Genomic DNA, 17,714 nt, shown 5'->3' with positions numbered 1-17,714 from the left:
CTGTTTGACCAAGATGAGGGGTAATTGTACCCGTTTGGGCCTGTGTCATTGTACTAGTTGGCGATTGTGGTTGAGTCGCAGGGATAAGTGGTTGTTGCATTACGACCTGAGAAACCTGAGGTTGGCATACAACAGGCAACGCTTGTACTTGCGACACCATCACAATAGCCGGCGTAGTTGGTATATTTGCATCGAGTATACAACTCTTGGTTGTTGAGGCAGTATTGGCACCCAACCGCAAGATGTAATTCCTATATAACCTGAATTTTTTTGTGAACTCTCGTATGGTTGTTCTCCTGGAGGAGACAATGAAAGGGTATATTGCCCCCCATATGGTGGTAATCTGGTATTTAAAGGAATGATCTGCCCTTGAGGACCAGACTGCCCAAATTGACACTGTGAAGGATCAATTTGCTGAGACTCAACATAAGAGCTCCCGAATATTATTCTGGATGAACAAACGGGAATGGACCATACTATCGAAATAGCCCCTGAGTGGGCCCCATCTAGCGACTGAGAGCTAGTTGGGATAGATGGTATGCCGACGAACATTGTTGGAGTGACAGCAGGAAGTTCTGCCATCGCTGTGTCAGATGATACAGTCCTAGATGTCGACGGTTGTTCAAAAATTTCTAGTCTATCCAAAAGATTTCCTAGTGATTCTACCAGAGCTTCTGTTAACGATAGACTAATTTCTGATGAAGAAGTATATAGTGTGATCCCGACTCCAAATTGCGATGGAGTACTAGATGGAGGATCCTCCACAATCTCTTCTATAGCAATCAGACCAGGTGGAAGAGGTAGACCGTCAGGTCCGTAAAATATTTCTGGTGCCGAAGAAGGTATAGATTCTGCAGCGACAGATGTTTGGGGAATAACACTTTCCAAATCAGCTGTAGATGGAGCTGGTTCAGTAATACAAGTGCTTACCTTCACACTAGGATCAGCTCTACTGTCCTTTGGTGGCTGCGGAACTTCTTCTGTAAAGGCAGGGATACCAGAAATGTTTGGAGTAACTGGAGTCTCCGATGGTGTCGGAACACTTGTTCCAACTTTACCAGGGGATTTTGAACCGGTTAAACGAGTTCGCTTTGTCCGTAACAGTTTTGATTCTAGAGACAAAGACGGTTGACTCGTAAGCCTCCGCGAACGACGAGGTTTCAATTGACTTTCTTCCACGATTACGGATTACTCGATCAACTAAAAATCAAAGGGGAAATATGTTTCCAAATTAAATGAATTTTAGATGCTTTGACACAACTTGTTTTTTCAATTTTTAAGAGTCGAGAAAAAACAAAAGATGACTCTAGTCGCCTTCGATTTTTAATGAGATTGAAGTGACAAGTGCTCAGATGGACCTTTTCCTTTAAGGAGTCTGAAAAGGAATGAAAGAGACTACTCTGGAAATCTAGACAGAGGGATTACCAAACCAATCGCAAAACTGCAGAATACTTTTTACGGTACGGCAGTCAATCTTCCCGAATGCTGTGTTCAGTGCACTGCGATCGATAGGGTGGTAGACACGGCTTCCTATGGATAAAGGATAGAGCCTATTGTGGTCTCCCAATATATAATCGACGGTACGTGGGAGCACAAGTCCGTACTGGCACTTGTCGTCTCAAAGTGGAGGAGTCACCCAACCAGCAATGAAAACAACAGTTACCAGGCTTTACGACGTCGGAATTCGTCTCTAGCCTAGACTTCTAAATGTTGTGCGTTAAGTTCCAAAGCGTTTTTAGATTCATTAAATTTATTTTACAATTGATCTTGCTTAAGAAATTTTCCTTTCAGGTTCATCGTGTGATGTAGATGTATAATTCCTAAAATGAAATCTAAGATGATAAACAATCGTTTAATCTTCTTTTTGTAATGAAAATCCTAGCTACTAAAGAAAGAGAGATGATATTCTTTCAATATAGAGCAGAGAGCACACACTATATGCACTTTCCTAAATCAAACCAACAAGCAGTCTAAATGCAAATGCACATGCATGTATTTGTTTTTAGCCTTCTTAATGTGTGAATGATAAAAAGAAAGATAAGTGCAAATCTGAATTATTTTTCAAAGCGACATTACTAACAAGCTTCTTTTCAAGACAAAATGAAGACAATGACGACACTTTGCGATTTGGAATTGAAAACTTGCTTTCGACACTTGAAAAACTACTAATTCAAATCAAATACAAGAGTAACAGTGTAATCGACTATCAAGAACAATTGGATTCTCTTCTATGACTAAAAACGACACTTGCGACACTTCCAAATCAAGAAATGACAGTTCAATTACGCTACTTCTTTGTAAAAGAGAACTGAAAATGGCTCACAATACATAAAAAATTTTACAGTTCTTTGCACAATGGAGGCGGAATAATGGAAAGGAAGGGGGTTTACACAGAGGTATATTGACTACAGACAGCAAAACTCCTGAATAGAGCTAAAAAGAGTGAAGAAAAACCAAAGTCTGGAGGCAAAATTAGCCTTTTCTGATCAGTGCACCTGTTACACAGGGATTCCAGTATGCATCCCACCTACAGCACACGGGAAGTACGATGCATACTGATATCCTTGAAGAGAGGGTGCGATGGTACAGTGCGATACTTTTAATCCAGTTCTTGATCACAGTTGCAGCACAGTTCAGGGATTTAGGCCGAGGAAGTGATAACCAGTAAACAAATCATAGGGGTAGATCTAAGGAGGTTACTAGAGCCACCACAAGGGCAATTAGGATGTCTACAAATAAATTGTTCAGTTTATAAACAAAGCCTGGAGATAGACTGAAGCAGCATTGATCTACTTTGCACTTGCATAGAAAATGCAGTTCGAAGGCTACCTGGCTTAACTTCAGGCTCCGTCTGTAAGTTTATAAAATGAACAAATGTAGAAAAGTAAACAAGTTATTCGCTCCCCAGTGGAGTCGCCATTTTGTTATCGGGAAATCTAGTGTCTATGTAGAGCTGCTAGTCCCACTAAGATGGGTAGCTATCTTAGAAACAAACAAACTAAAACTACTTTCGTTTTCCTTTATGAGAAGTAAATAAGAGGGGAATGAAAGACACCAACCTCAGTCTTGCGCTTGGTTCCTTGCTCGATTCCTCTCCCTTCTTTTGACAGATCCTTGTTGCTCCTCTCTCGCCAACACAGCTTCAAAGATCACCTATGGAATGTAAGTAGCACAACACTATCGAAGAACAGAGATCTACAATCATAAACAATATAGGACAAGATATATATTGACCACACAAAAGCATATATCATCAAACATACAAGAATGTGGAGGAAAACTTGAATAGCTTTATTAATATCAAGAAAAGAAAAGAGGACTACAACCAATTGTTCTGACCCAGCGTCATCCTCTCAGCAAGAAGCCCTTCTTCACCTCATGAAAAGCTTAGATCACCCAACACTATGACGTTACAACAAGAAACCAACAGCGATTCCTTACAAGATACAAAATTCCAGCCTCTGGATCTCTGGGATGAGGGATCCATATATAAATGTTTGCAAGGGGGGTGAGTTAGCTTCTGGGATCTGATTAGTGTCCTCTCTCTGATAGTTCTTGATTCCACTTGGAGATTGATGATCTCTTACTCATCCCTGGGCGAATTCAGAGAGGCAAGTGTCACAGGAGAAGTTTCTAGAAGATTCCATGATCCTCCACCTTGAAAATTGACTCTGCCATTTATCCACTCTCTCCCATCGCACCCCATAGAAGGGATTTTCAGTATGCATCGTGCCTCCTGTGTGCATTTAGGTGGGATGCATCGCACTTTGACCATGGAGCAGGTGAGATGGTCTAGTTTTGACCAGTTCTGAGTAGTTTTTCATGAGGAACTTCTGGGAGATGATGTAATCAGCTGACCTTGTTCTTTTAGGGGATGGAACAACACTTTTAGGGATTTAGGAGCCCTTGGTTTATGGACATATATGATTGGGGTTGCAGTGCCCAAAAATGTCTATAACAAGTGTGTTGAGGAGAAATGATTTTACATAGAGTATGAAGAGGAGGAAGAAAAGGATCAAGAAACATCAAAAGAAGATGATATACGCCAGGACCCAACCCTAGAGAAAGAAGAAATGAATCAAACCATATCTTGTACTGCAATGGTAGGAATTACCACTCCTTAAACTCTTAAGATAGAAGGACATATCAATAATAAAAAGGTTCAAGAAGTGAAAGATCACATCGAGAAAGAAGAAATGAATCCAACCATATCTTGTAATGCATTGGCCAGAATTACCACTCCTCAAACTATCAAGATAGAAGGACATATCAAGAAGAAAAATGTTCAAGAAGTGAAAGGTCACATCGAGCATCAAGAAATGAATCCGACCATATCTTGTAAAGCATTGGAAGAAATTACCACTCCCCAAACTCTCAAGATAGAAGGACATATCAAGAAGAAGAAGGTTCAAACAGTGAAATATCAGGAAGAAAAGTATCAAGAAACATCAAAAGAAAAGGATACTCACCAGGAACCAACCCCAGAGAAAGAAGAAATGAATCCAACCATATCTTGTAATGCATTCGTCGGAATTACCACTCCTCAAACTATGAAGATAGAAGGACATATCAAGAAGAAAAAGGTAACAATGCTGATTGATTTAGGTAGTACCCATAATTTTATTAATTCCAAGATAGCCAAGGACTTGAATTGCTTCCTAGATCCAGCACCAGAGTGTCAAGTGACAGTTGTAAATGGAGGAACCATAAATTGCTTTGGAAAGTGCCATAATATCAAGCTATCCATGGGAGAATATTTATTGAATAGCCCAATGTTTTCCGTTCCAATGGGTGGTGCTGATGTTGTACTAGGAGTCCAATGGCTACAATCCTTGGGTACAACAGTTTTTAATTTTCAAGAACTTTTGATGAAATTTTATTCAAAAGGAAAGGAAGTTGAATTAAGGGGTATCACAGGGAAAATAGGAAAGATAATCAACTCTGATGGAATGACAAAGTTTGTAAAGAAAGAACAATGAGGCGTAATTGCACAATTATGTTTGCTAATTGTTCGCACATCGAAATCATCTATTTCTCCAGATCTCCAAAAAGTCTTGGACAATCATTCCAAGGTATTTGAGACTCCCAAAGGTCTCCCATGTATTCGTGATCATGATCATGCTATTCAATTTATTCCAGGATTTTTTCCTCCAAATGTCAAGCCTTATAGATATCCGTATGCCCAAAGGAGTTAAATTGAACATATGGTTGCAGATATGGTAGAGTTTGGTACAATTATCCAACCAAATTTGATAAACAAAGGAAGGTATGAATGGAAGAATGGAGAAGCAGGGTGGGAACTCATTCAAAAGTTGTCGAATATCCCAATTCCAACAATATTGCCAGAACTTGACAAGGAAGGAAAAAGCATGGTGGAACCTGACGCATTTACAGAACAGAGAAGTTGACAGCTACGAAATCGATCAATTTCGAAGCATCTCATCAAGTGGAAGAACTTACCTATTGAAGGTATCGCATGGAAGGACAAGAATTTTATACAGAAGCATCAAGAACTACTCAAGCGTTGAGGACAACACTTTTTGAAGGAGAGGGGCATGTTAGGCCCCTATACTACTAGTGTAACCCCTTATTGTTATTAGTACAACCCCCTTATTATATTGTTGTACCCATGTAGTCCCCATAGAAGCCCACTATTGTTATTATTGTGTCCCTACATTATTATTGTTATGTCAGCTCTAATTATATTATGACCCCTTAGACTCCTATATATAGAAATGAGGTCTTGTCATTTGTATCATAAAAGAATTGTTCATTTGTGTAATGTAAAGGAGGTTTCCCCCTCAAAGAGGCTAAATTATAAGGCATTCAACTATCTTTTCTATCTTTTTGTGAGCTGGTTTCATAACAATTTAACTTCTCCTGAACTGGTAGATTAAGCTGACAGGATTTCTCTATCCATCGTTGTATTCTAGCTTTGATAAGGGCCTCTTTCCTGTATACATCTTCGATTTGTGATTGCAATTGTTTTCCTTCCTGCAATCACGCGAGGCGTTGGACTTGTGCCAAAGTGCAGACAGTCACCCTGACTTCATCAAACTTGTGTTGTGTCTCCCGGATATCGGTGTTTAGCTTTTGCAAGTTGGGTTCCTCCTGTAGAGTCATCCATAACTCCATGGCCTAATCGAATACCATCACGCAGTCTCTGAATTTTGTATCCAAAGTGCATATACTTTCCCTGATAGCTGCTTCGAGACCTCTGGCGGAGTGGTTGGTTGTAATTTCAGTTGTAGGTCTGAGATATTCATCTCGAAATCAAACGTTACTTTTCCAATCTCATCCTTGGATGCACGGTTTACGGCAACAAATTTCCTGATTTTTGTTGTAGTTGCGGCATCGTTGAGAATGTTTAACTCTGGAAGTGAATTTCACACCTGCATTATTGTGGTCTCCAAGCTCTGGCTTTGTGCTTGTAGCTCCTCCTTTTCTTTCAAAGTCTGAGCCTTCTCTGCGAACATCTGCTTGTTGATTACTTTGAATTCACTTATTACTACAAGAACGTGTCACTGTCTGATCCTAAGCTCATCCAAGGCCCCCTTATGCATCACACGGAGATTCTGAAGCAACAACGTGGCTAAGTTCACTCCAATGTCCTTGACTGTGCTCAAAAGAGCGTTGTTAGGCCCCTATAATACTAGTGATTCCCCCATTACTATTGTCATTGTATCCCTTGGTGTTATTATTGTGCCCCTATTGTCCCCATATTGTTATTAGTATGCCCCATAGAAACCCACTATTGTTATTTTTGTTCCCTTATGTTATTATTGTTATGTCGGCTTGATTATATTGTGACCCCTTAGACTCCTATATATAGAAGGGAGGTTTAGTAATTTGTAGCATCCAAGAATTGTTCATTTGTGTAATGTAAAGGAGGTTTCCTCCCTGAAGAGGCTGAATTCTAAGGCGTTGAGCTATCTTTTCTATCTTTTTGTGTGCTGGTTTCCTAACATTTGGTATCAAAGCTTTGGATTCTAGGGTTTCGCTGCTCCAAACAGGTCATCGTGGCATTTTCACTATAACTGTTTTTTTGTGACGTTTTAGAAGTTATAAAAAAAACCCATTTGCATGGAAATCATTATGAACTTCGGGTCCAAATTTCAGAGCTTGTCTCGCTATATTTGTGGAGATATGATCTATGGAATTTAGGGTTTTTGCAGACTCTTGAATTACATTCCAAATAGGTGACCTAGGGAAAAGTGTCATAACTTTTGTTTTGAGCATCAGATTGAAATTTCGTAAGAATTTTTAGAAAGAGGGTGGTCTTTAGTTTTTGGTGTATCAATTTTAGGTACTAAGGTCGAAACGGTGACACATGGGATGTCTTACAACTTCGCTCTACTGAACTAGTATATAATCAGGTCACTGTGGGAGATTTGGCATAACTCTTCCTTGGAGAATCCAATCTTGATCAGAATTGTGGGGTTAGAAAGAGGACTCAAAGGGCAGTAGATTTCAAATATTAAATATCCGCAGATACAGAGATACAATAGATTCAATATCGAGCTCTTACAAAGTGAAAAAAAGGTGTGTAGTTTTTTTAAAATTTGGCATAAGATTGGTTTGAAAAATTAGTTTAAAGGAATTCAAAGGGAATAGTGAAGAATTATTAGCATTAATTAATGCCCTGAAGAAAGAAAATGGAAACACCTAGGAAGCAACTTGAAAGTTCTAGCATGACTCGTGAAGAAGAGGAAGAAATGCAACATGATATATCAAAATTACAAGACCAAGTACAATAGATTTCACTCCCACTAAAGGTAAATGAAGCCAAGATGAATGGCGTGGAAGCTAATGTGAATGGCATGCAAGTTAAGATGGATGGTGTGGAAGCTAAGATAAATGGCATGGACGCTAAGATGAATGGCATGGACGATAAGAAGGAAGAATTGAAGATAAATTTGAATAAATTGCTACAAGAAATGGTCACCAATGGTGAAAGGGTAGTAAAGGAAACTCATGATGAGAACAAAAGAAATGTTAATCATGATTTCATAGACTCTAATGTTGGATAGAAGACCCACCATGTTCCAAAAATCGATATGAGGAAGTTTGAAGGCAAGGATCTCGGAACATGGATACTACAGATGGAGCAATTTTTCGATCTCCATAATGTGCAAAACACACAAAAGGTACGTATTGCAACTTTATATTTGGAACCAAATTAGTTTGTATGGTATTGATGGCATCACTCTCGCAAAAAAATTGTCACTTGGGAAATTTTTAGGGAAGAAATGATAGCACATTATGAGGATACAAAAAGAAACACCTTTTTTAGCCAATTGATAAATCTCAAGCAAAAGGGTTCAATGATGGAGCACATTGAGGACTTCCAAAAATTGAACATAAGGGTAAAAGATATTCCATAGGAGCATAGTATTGATGTGTTCATAGGGACTTTAAAGGATAATATCCAAAATGAGGTTTGCCTTTGGGAACCTGATTCATTAGAGAAGGCATTCAAATTAGCAAGAAAACTGGAAAGAAAAATTATGGCAACTAGGAAGCCTACCACTCACAACTAAAAAGATGGAAGTTTTGTTTCCCCTAGCCTTCCACAACCTACAAGGTTGACTCCACAACAATTGGAAGAAAAAAGAGAAAAAGGGCTTTGTTACAGTTGTGATAGAAAATACACTAAAGGTCATAAGTGTGCTGAAAAGAAATTATTCTACATAGATTGTGAAGAGGAAGAAGAAAAGGAACAAGAAATGTCAAAAGAAGAGGATATACTCCAGGAACAAACCCTAGATAAAGAAGAAATGAATCCGACCATATCTTATAATGCATTGGCTAGAATTACCACTCCTCAAACTATCAAGATAGAAGGAAATATCAAGAAGAAAAATGTAATAGTGTTGATTGGTTCGGGAAGTACACATAATTTTATTCATTGTAAGATAGCAAAGGAATTGAATTGCTTCCTATATGCAGCACCAGAGTGTCAAGTGATGGTTGCAAGTGGAAGAACCATAAATTGCTATGGAAAGTGCCATAACCTCAAGCTATCCATGGGAGAATATGTATTGAATAGCCCGATGCTTTCCATTCCAATAGGTCATTTTGATGTTGTACTAGGAGTCCAATTGCTACAATCCTTGCGTACAATAGCTTTTAATTTTCGAGAAATTTTCATAAAATTTTGTGCGAAGGAAAGGAAGTTGAATTAAGGGGTATTGTACGGAAACTGAGAAAGATAATCAGCTCTAACGGTATGACAAAGATTCTAAAGAAGGAACAATGAGGTGTAATTGCACAATTATGTTCGCTAGAGGTTCCCACATCAAAATCATCTATTTCTCTAGATCTCCAAAAAGTATTGGACAATCGTTCCAAGGTATTGGAGACTCCTAAAGGTCTCCCACCTATTTGTGATCATGATGATGCTATTCATTTGATTCCAGGAAGTGTTCCTCCAAACATTAGGCCATACAAATATCCCTATGCCCAAAAGAGTGAAATTGAATGTATGGTTGCAGAAATGCTAGAGGTTGGTATAATTCAACCTAGTCAAAGGTCTTTCTCTGCCCCAGTAGTATTGGTGGACAAGAAGGATGGATCATGGCGCATGTGCCTAGATTATAGGTAGCTCAACAAGCTAGCTATTAAAGATAAATTTCTCATTCCTGTGATTGATGAATTATTGGATGAATTGCATGGATCAATTTACTTCACCAAGTTGGATCTTCGTTCAGCATATTGTTGGGTGTGGAGCCTGATTATCTTCTGTATTCAAAGGTATCGCCACATTGGACCCCAGTTCGAAATGAGGCAGCAACGCTGCCTAAAAAATATTCGCTGCAGGGGGGGTCCAGGGGGAGGTGGTTGCAACCTTTGGGGAGCCCCCCCTGGTAGGGAGTTTCGGGGGCAGCGCCACCGAAGCTAAGAACAGATATAAAATTGCCTTGTAAAAGTAAGTAATTTCTAGTCAATCTGGGTTGTTCATTAGGTGGAGATCTGACGATAGAAGTTATGTTTAATTTAGGGTTTTTTGCCCTAGAAGGCAACCCCTCACTATATTGAGGGAATTGTATTGCATCTATGTAGATCTGTATTCTGAGTGATAAAGAGAGAGGAGATTGAGAGCGAAGAGGGTGTTACAATGGATCTGCTGTAGGTTGTATCTCTTCAGTTTGTTGGATAATATAAAAGGAAGGATTGGTTGTTTATCCTTGGACGTAGCCCAAACTGGCTGAACCACGTATATCTGTGTCTCTCTTGTTTTATCCATTTTCTGTGTTTATATTTCTGCAATATTTTATGTGTTCCATTGCTCCGTAATATATAATTTTCTAACAATTGGTATCAGAGCCGAAGGTCTTTTTTTGGCTGACAAACTCACAGGAGAGAAGGATTCCTCATTCGAGTGGGAGCAATGGCGGAAGATGGTAAGTTTAGGGTCAAGAAATTTAACAGCCAAAACTTCTCGCTGTAGAAGATGCAAATGGAAGATTATCCATATCAGAAATATCTATACCTACCATTGGGTAGAAAAACAAAGATGCCAAAGGGTATGAAAGATGAAGAATGGAACCTTCTCGATAGAAAGGCACTCAGAACAGTAAGGTTGTGCCTCGCAGCATCGGTCACCTTCAACATCTCGAAGGAAACAACGACGAAGGGTTTGATTAAGGTGTTGGCGAAACTATATGAAAAACCCTCGGCCTCAAATAAGGTATTTCTTATGAAGCATTTATTTAATATGAAGATGTCAGAAGGTAGATATGTTGTAAACCATTTAAATGATTTTAATACTGTTACAAGTCAGTTAAGTTCTACAGGGGTAAACTTTGATGATGAAGTTAGAGCTTTGTTATTCTTGTGCTCATTGCCAGAAAGTTGGAATGGTTTAGTAATGGCCATTAGTAACTCTGTTTCTAGATCTAGTACTTTAAAGTTTGATGATGTTGTCGGTGCTATCCTTAGCGAGGAAATGCGACGGAAAAGCTCCGGTGAGACATCGGGTAATGCTTTGAGTGCAGAGTCTAGGGGAAGAAAAATGGAAAGAGGAAAGAGCTCATGATATCACAGTAAATCAAGGAAAGGCAGATCCAAGTCCAGATTGGGGATAGTCTGCTGGAAATGCGGAAAGAAAGGACACCTAAAGAAAGACTGTAGATCTCGGAAGGGAAAAGAAGGAGATGCACAACAAGAAAACAATCATGAAGAAAATGTGACAGGTGAGGTGTTACAAGATGCTTTGATTCTTTCTTTCGAAAATATTACTGATTCCTGGGTGATAGATTCAGGGGCCTCATTCCATGCCACACTTGATAAGAAATACTTTCATGACTATGTTCAAGGAGATTTTGGACAAGTCCGTTTGGGTGATGATAAACCCTGTAAAATTGTTGGAATGGGTAAGGTTCTTGTAAAACAGTAGAATGGAAACCAATGGCTACTAAAGGAGGTAAGGCATGTTCCAGATCTGAAGAAAAATCTGATTTCAACAGGGCAGTTAGGCGGTGAAGGTTGTGTGAAAACTTTCACAGATAAAGCTTGGAAGGTCACCAAAGGATCCCTGGTAATAGCAAAAGCCAAAAAGGTTGGTACATTGTATTTATGCAATGGTATTTCTAACTCTGTTAATGCTTTAACTTCCAAAGGAGAAGATGCAGCATTATGGCATCATAGGCTCAGACACATGAGTTAGAAGGGGATGAAGATCCTCCACTCAAGGAATTTGTTGCCGAGTTTGAAGAGTGTTGATTTGGACTTCTGTGAGAATTGCATTTATGGAAAACAGAAGAGAGTCAGATTTATTAGAGTTGGGAAAGAAAAGAAGAGTGAAAAATTAGAGCTTGTGCATACAGATGTATGGGGACCTGCTTAGGCATCATCTCTCAGTGGCTCTCGTTATTATGTTACTTTTATTGATGATGCAACTAGAAAAACTTGGATTTATTGTATTAAGAATAATTGTGATGTATTTGATACTTTCAAGAAATGGAAAGCTTTGGTTGAGATTGAGACAGGAAAAAATTTGAAGTGTCTCAGATCAGACAATGCAGGTGAATATTGTAGCAACGAGTTTGATAGGTACTATTTAGAGCATGGAATTCGCAGAGAGAAGACAGTTCCAAGAACACCACAAGAAAATAGTGTGTCAGAAAGGATGAACAGAACAATCATGGAGCATGCAAGGTGCATGATATTGCATGCAGGATTGCCTTTACAATTTTGGGTAGATGCCGTAGATACTGATGTTTATCTAATAAACATAGGGCCTTCAAGTTCCCTAGATGGTGGTGTTCCAGAGGAACCATGGACAGGTAAAAAGGTAAACTACTCTTTTTTAAAGCCTTTTGGTTGTGAGGCCTTTGTCCATATTAAAAAGGAAAATAGAACAAAGCTTGAGGCGAAATCAAAGAAATGTACCTTTATTGGATATGGTGTTAATGATTTTGGTTATCGCTTATATGATTATGAAAATAACAAAATCATTAGGAGCAGAGATGTAATATTCAATGAGAAGGTCTTGTATAAGAATCAGTTGCAGGAAAAGAAATAGGAAAAAGAAAACAAGGAATACACAGTTCTTGATGAGATCACTGAAAAAGTAAAGGTGCCTGAAAATAATAATAATCAACAACCACAACAACAACAACCACCACAACAGCAACAGGCACCCCAAACACCTGAAAGTGGTGTTAGAAGATCTACCAGGATAAGTAGACCCCTTGAACGATACTCTCCTTCATTATATTATTTATTGTTGACTGATTCTGGTGAACCCGAATGTTATGAAGAAGCAATGCAGGTTGAAAGTAGGAAGAAGTGGGAGCTAGCCATGGAAGAAGAGATGGACTCCTTAATGCATAACTAGACTTGGGACTTAGTCAGGTTGCTTGCAGGTAAAACTACATTGCAGAATAAATGGGTTTATAGGCTAAAGGAAGAAGATGGAGGAAAATAGAGGTACAAAGCTAGACTTGTGGTGAAGGGGTTTGCACAGAAGAAAGGTATTGATTTTGATGAAATATTTTCTCCTATTGTTAAAATGACTTCAATCAGAACTATTCTAAGTCTAGCAGCAGCTAAAGATTTGCATCTTGAGCAGTTAGATGTAAAGACAACCTTTCTCCATGGGGATTTGGAGGAAGAGATATATATGTAGCAACCACAAGGATATGAGGTAAAATGGAACGAGAAACTAGTGTGTAGGTTGAAAAAGAGCTTGTATGGCTTAAAATAGGCTCCAAGGCAGTGGTATCTAAAATTTGACAAGTTTATGTTTGAACAAGGTTATACTAGATGTCACTCTGATCATTGTGTCTATCTAAAAAAGCAAAATGATGGCAGCTATATTATATTGTTATTTTATGTAGATGACATGCTTGTTGCAGGGTCTAGCATGTAGGAAATAAATGTTCTCAAAAGAAAATTGGCAAATTCATTTGCAATGAAGGATTTGGGAGCTGCAAAACAAATCCTTGGTATGAGAATAACTAGAGACAGGAAAAATCACAAACTAATGTTGTCTCAGAATGAGTACATACAAAAGATGTTGAAAAGATTTAATATGCACAATGCAAAACCAATTAGTACACCTTTTGCTAGCCATTTTAAACTTAGTAAGGAAATGTGCCCAAAGACCCAAGAAGACATGGATTATATGTCTAAAGTTCTATATGCATCAGTAGTTGGAAGCTTAATGTATGCAATGGTCTGCACAAGGCCTGATATTGCACATGCAGTGGGAGTTGTAAGCAGGTACATGAACAATCCAGGAAAGGAACATTGGATGGCAGTGAAATGGATTCTCAGATATTTGAAAGGTACCACAAATCAAGCATTATGCTTTGGTGGTTCAAACATTTCTCTACAGGGATATGTTGATGCAGATTTGGTAGGTGACAGAGATAACAGGAGAAGCACTACAGGATATGTATTTACTATAGGTGGAACAACTGTCAGTTGGGTTTCAAAAATCCAACGTGTTGTTGCACTTTCAATAACAGAAGCATAGTATGTTGCTGCTACAGAGGCTAGTAAAGAAATGATTTGGTTACAAAGGTTTATGGGTGAATTGGGTAAGGAGCATGATATGGGTACGTTATACAGTGATATCCAAAGTGCCATTCATCTTGCAAAGAACTCAACATTTCATTCTAGGAATAAACATATACAGCTCAAGTACCATTTCATACGATTAGTGTTGGAAGATGGAGAGTTGAAGCTGGAAAAGATACATACTAGCCAGAATCCTGCAGATATGCTAACAAAAGTTGTAACCAGGGAGAAATTGAGAATATGCTCAGTTTCAATTGATCTTCAAGTATGATGAAGAAGATGAGAAACAGCCAGGTCAAAAGAGGAGTCATTGTCTAGCAAATGAAGCAGCGGTGGAGTTGCTATAATCAGTCTCCAAGTGGGAGATTGTTGGGTGTGGAGCCTGATTATCTTATGTATTCAAAGGTATCACCACATTGGACCCCAGTTCAAAATGGGGCGGCAACGCCGCTCGAAAAATATTCACTGCAGGGGGGGTCGAGGGGGAGGTGGCTGCAACCTTTGGGGAGCCCCCCCCTGGTGGGGGGTTTCGGAGGCAGCGCCCCCGAAGCTAAGAATATATGTAAAATTGCCTTGTAAAAGTATAGTAATTTCTAGTCAATCTGGGCCATTCATTAGGCAGAGATCTGACGATAGAAGTTATGTTTAATTTAGGGTTTTTTTCCCTAGAAGGCAACCCCTCACTATATATGAGGGAATTGTATTGTGTCTATGTAGATCTGTATTCTGAGTGAGAAAGAGAGAGGAGATTGAGAGCGAAGAGGGTGTTACAACGGATCTGCTGTAGGTTGTATCTCTTCAGTTTGCTGGATAATATAAAAGGAAGGATTGTTTGTTTCTCCATGGACATAGCCCAAACTGGGTGAACCACGTATATCTGTGTCTCTCTTGTTTTATGCATTTTCTGTGTTTATATTTCTCCAATATTTCATGTGTTCCATTGCTTCATAATATATAATTTGCTAACAGATATCATCAAATCAGAATGAATATTGAAGACATTCCGAAAACAACATTTAGAACTCATGAGGATCATTATGAATTTTTGGTCATGCCTTTTGGCCTTACCAATGCACCTTCTACATTTCAAGGTTTGATGAATTCCATTTTCAAACCCTTCCTTAGAAAATTTGTGTTAGTATTTTTTCTATGATATACTAATCTATAGCAAGTCTTGGAAGGATCATGTTGAACATGTTGACAAGGTGCTCAAACTATTGGAGGAGAAACAATTATATGCAAAAAGCTCCAAATGTTTTTTTGGAGTACAAGAGGTGGAATATCTGGGTCATATTGTATCTCTTGAAGGTGTTAAGGTAGACCCTAGCAAAATTAAAGCCATTAAGGAATGGAAAATCCCCACTTCCATAAAGCATCTGCGAGGATTTCTCGGGTTGACATGGTATTATCTCATGTTTGTTAAGAATTATGGGAGAATAGAAGCACCTCTAACAACATGATTGAAGAAAGATGCATTTTCGTGGACTCGAGAAGCAACATTGGCCTTTGAACATCTTAAAGAGGCAATGTGCCAAGCACCGGTCTTAGCGATGCCGGACTTCACAAAAACCTTTATTGTGGAATGTGATGCTTCAAGAAATGGAATTGGTGATGTTTTAATGCAATATGAAAGACCCATTGCTTTCGAAAGTCGTCCAATCAAGGGAAAGTATTTACACAAAGCTATTTATGAGAAGGAAATGTTGGCAATACTACATGCACTTAAGAAATGGTGACCCTACCCAATGGGAAGACACTTCAAGGTAAAAATCGATCATGATAGTCATAAATAATTTTTAGAACAAAGATTATCCTCTGAAGAGCAACAAAAATGGGTCACAAAGATGTTGGGTTATGACTTTCAAATCATCTACAAAAAGGGAGGCAAAATGTTGTGGCATATGCACTCTCAAGAAAGGATGAGGATGTGGAAGCATTATTGTGCACCATTTCTATTATCCAACCAGATTGGATAAACAAAGCAAGGGAGGAATGGAAGAATGATGAAGAAGTGTGGGTAGTCATTTGAATGTTACAACAAGATCCCAGCACATCTGATACATTTAGATAGAAAAATGATTCGTTATGGTACAAAGATCGCTTATACCTATGTAAGAATTCCCAAATCAAACAAAAGATTCTTATGGAATTGCACACTTCTCCCTTAGGAGGGCACTCAACATTTTTAAAAACTTACCATAGGGTTATGAAGGAATTTTTTTGGGATGGCCTTAAATCGGATATTTAAAAGTTTGTGGCAGAATGTTTGGTTTTCCAACAAAATAAAGTTGAAACAATTAAGACCCCAGGTCTATTACAACCTTTATCCATTCCAAGCCAACGTTGGGAGGAGGTTTCAATGGATTTTATCACACGTTTTCCCAAGTCCGAAGGAATGAGTGTCATCATGGGGTTAGTTGACAGACTTACCAAGTATGCACACTTTTGTGCATTATCACATCCATGTAAAGCCAGTACAGTTTCTACCGCATTTATGGAAAAAATTCAAAAGCTACATGGAAACCCAAAGATTATTGTAAGCGACAGAGATCCCATTTTCACTGGAAATATTTTGACATAATTATTTTCTTATCTCAATACTCAGTTAGCTCATAGCTCATCTTATCATCCTCAATCTGATGGGCAAACTGAGATAGTAAGCAAATGTTTGGAAGGATATATTCATTGCTTTGCATCTCATAAACAGATGTAATGGGTCAAATGGTTGCCTCTAGCTGAATGGTGGTATAACACTTCCTTCCAAACTATAGCAAAAATGACCCCATTTATGGCACTTTATGGATATCATCCACCATCCATAACATCATATTTAAGATAAAATTCTAAGGTTCAAGTAGTGGAACATCACATTGAGCATCAACAACAAGTTCTCCAACACTTAAAGGATAACCTCACGTTGGTGCAGAATAGAATGAAACAACATGCAGATCAACATCGCAGTGAAAGAAGTTTTGATGTAGGTGACTGGGTATTCCTATAGCTACAACCATATAAACAAATGTCCCTCAAGCAAGCTAAGAAGGATAATAAATTATCACCAAAGTATTATCGTCCGTACAAGGTGTTGCAAAATATTGGTACTATGACATACAAATTGGAGCTTCCTGCAGCTTCCCGAGTGCACCCAGTTTTCCATGTTTCATGTTTAAAGAAGGTTATAGGTGACAAGCTCCCAGTTCAAACAATATTTCCAAAACTTGACGAGGAAGGAAAAAACATATTGGAACCAGAAGCCATCACAGAAACAAGAACTCGACAGCTATGAAATCGATCAATTTCAGTGTATCTCATCAAGCGGAAGAACTTATCCGCTGAAGATTCCACATGGGAGGATGAGAATTTTATACAGAAGCATCTAGAACTACGCAAGAATTGAGGACAGCACTTTTTCGGAAGGAGAGGGGCATGTTAGGCCCCTATAATACTAGTGATTCCCCCATTACTGTTGTCATTGTATCCCTTAGTGTTATTATTGTGCCCCTATTGTCCCCATATTTGATCCAGGTCCAGGTGGGACGAAGGACCCTTCCAAGACCTTTTACTTTCGTGATGTGTTAAATTGCATTTTTAAAAGAACATAAGTGAAATACATGTGCATGTTGTAAAGAAGAGGAATATGAAAATCATCAGTAACATAAAAACATAAGCCGTTGATAATGGAGTTC

Source organism: Pinus tabuliformis, chromosome 6, assembly GCF_031772625.1.
Source record: "Pinus tabuliformis cultivar Carrire ecotype Pingquan chromosome 6, CPIR1, whole genome shotgun sequence".
NCBI classification, from domain to species: Eukaryota; Viridiplantae; Streptophyta; class Pinopsida; order Pinales; family Pinaceae; genus Pinus; species Pinus tabuliformis.
This window is presented reverse-complemented; position numbering follows the sequence as displayed.